Genomic DNA, 2,480 nt, shown 5'->3' with positions numbered 1-2,480 from the left:
TCTTAAGTGATTCAAGAGATGTGTGGTTTCTTCTGCACAACATTATGTGTTGAATTCAGTTCTTTTTCTAAGTTATAGTTCCTTCACTTTCATTTTTCTGTGTAGTTTGTCATTGTGTGGATATACGACTATATAGCCATTTTGCTGTTTAATTTTTTTTTCTCATTTGGCTATGATGAACAACATCGTGTTGAATATTCTTGTACATGTATCTCCTACCCCATGTTAGACATGTGGGTATCGGAGTGGTTGGTCATGGATAGGACTGTTTTCAATCCTGTAAGAAAATACTGAGGTTTTCTCTAAAGTAGTGTTTGGCCATGTGTGAGAAATCTCCTTGCTCTACGTCATAGTCTGTCTTGGTATTGCGAGACTTAAAAAATTGGGCAATCTGGTGGGTATATAATAGTGTCTTATTTCTGTTTAATTTGTATTTTAAAGGTTTCAAAAGTGTACCTTGAAACTTAAAGCTTTTTTAGTTTACGTTAATTTTTGGCTTCTTGTAGAATGCTTAATTCTGATGTAGAGGTAATTTACAAGCTTTTGTTGGGCTTATGTGACAGTTGGGCATGTGGCTAGAGGCTATCATACTGAACAGTGATACACTTTCAATGTGGTCAGAAAATTGCTCAATTATGTGTAAGTGTGTGGTTTGATAGGGATTTTGAACATGGGAACTCCCTTCTCATGTTCCTGTAAGAGAGCTTAGGCATAAAAAGGTAGAGAAAATACACAATTTATTGTAGAGACAGCATGTGAATTTGTGAGTAAGAGTTTTACCTTTTCTCAGCCACACTTTAAAGTGTAAGCACCCTTAGTGAAAATAAGAAAATGGTAACATCAGGTTCAACTTTGGAGCTAAAAGGAAAAATGTGTAAGATGGAGAGCCCAGAGTTTGAGGTAACAAATCTGCCATACTTGCTGTTTCCTTTTATAGTGGAGATAGCACTGATCTCACATGAGCATTGAGGATAACTTAGATTTTGTGAAATGTAATAACGTTTGTTATAAATTTACACACACACACACACACACACACACACATATATATATATATAAGCCATACCTTTGTGTTAATCTTCACGACAAAAAACTTCCCTTTCAGTTTTTGGTGGTATACTCTCCTGTGTTCTCTCTCACTGTTTCTTTCTCTGCTGCATTCATTTGCCTCCTCAGGCCTTCCCCACCCATAAAAGGATGATTATAAGATGTTTTGTTTGGGAAAGTTTCATGTTGAAGACCTTTCAGAACAGTTATTTGAATGTCTGGGTGTTTATATCTTCCCATCTTTTCTGGTGATGTAACAGTTTTCACTTCTCCATCTGAATTTCCTACAGAATTTTTTCTTGATGTGATTGATGCTGGTCCCTCTTCCTAGAGCCCCTGCCATGGTCTGGCTGTCCTTATCCCTCATAGCTCAGTTATAAGGCCCAGTGCCAGGTATGCTTTTGGGAGGCCCCCCTTTCTGCCCCACCACCACAAACCCACTTCCTGTCAGAGAATTGACTGCTGCTTCCTCTGTGTTGCTCCTAGGTCTTTGCCTTAGCTAGCATTTAATAAGTTGTACTCCAGCTTTGTGTCTGTAACTTTCTCCCCTTGTTCTTTCAGAACCACATCTTTGTATCTCCTGTACAGTTATCTGGCAGTTACTGGATAAATGTATGACTTAAGCTTCATGACTTTAGATAGATCACTTAAGCACTGAGACCTAGTCTCCCGATCTATAAAATGTTGCTTTCTGCCTCTTGACTGTCACTAAGGTCATCAATGAAGTTGCAGTTGCCAAATCGGATGACTGGGTTTGGACTTTCTGTCCTATGACATTAGACAGTGACTGCTCCTTTCTTACCTTCCACCCCCCAGTTCTACTCATTGTTACACTTCTTAGAAGATTGATCCTGTTGCTCTTGGTACTTGGCCTTTGGATGTGTCCTTTACAGGTCTTTAGGATTTTGCCCTACATCTTGTCTTTCCATAGCTTTCCTTCAGCTGTGCCCATTACTTCCAGGTTCACATCTGTCTTGATGGCTCCAGACCAGTCTTCCCAAAATGCATATGGAGTGTGCATGTGTCCCTGGGTACACTTGAGCTAAGCATACCCAAGGTGGAATTCATTCCTCCCAGGAACTGCGATCTCTCCCTGCATTTCCCAATCTTAATTAGTGTTGTCATCATCCGTGAACATTCCCATTTCTTAATCCCCCCTCATCTGGTGACTAGTCCTGACAAGTTCAGTCCCAAGTACTCTTTGATTTGGTCCTCTCTCCCATCCTCTAGCAGCTCCAAGCCTTCTGCTTTAAAAAAAAAAAAAATTATTGCACTTTAGGTTCTGGGGCACATGTGCAAAACATGCAGGATTGTTGCACAGGTACATACATGGCAATGTGGTTTGCTGCCTTTTCTCAAGGGGAATGGAATGGCAGCCTCCTGACCTGCTGCTTCTACACACTCAGTGTCCTGTTCCTTCCTTTATGGAAGCA

General features: G+C 40.3%; 1 long non-coding RNA gene across 1 annotated transcript; it reads right to left on the bottom strand.

Moving 5' to 3' along the window:
- Positions 1–472: 472 nt before the first annotated feature.
- Positions 473–928, bottom strand: LOC116548119. Its single transcript, XR_004267318.1, has 2 exons — positions 735–928; positions 473–551 (listed from the first exon to the last, which is right to left on the bottom strand). It is a non-coding gene; the product is annotated as an uncharacterized LOC116548119 (long non-coding RNA).
- Between the last annotated feature and the right edge of the window lie 1,552 nt (positions 929–2,480).

Source organism: Sapajus apella, unplaced genomic scaffold (assembly GCF_009761245.1).
Source record: "Sapajus apella isolate SASKATOON/1434 unplaced genomic scaffold, GSC_monkey_1.0 scaffold7126, whole genome shotgun sequence".
Classification (NCBI taxonomy): Eukaryota; Metazoa; Chordata; class Mammalia; order Primates; family Cebidae; genus Sapajus; species Sapajus apella.
This window is presented reverse-complemented; position numbering and strand designations above follow the sequence as displayed.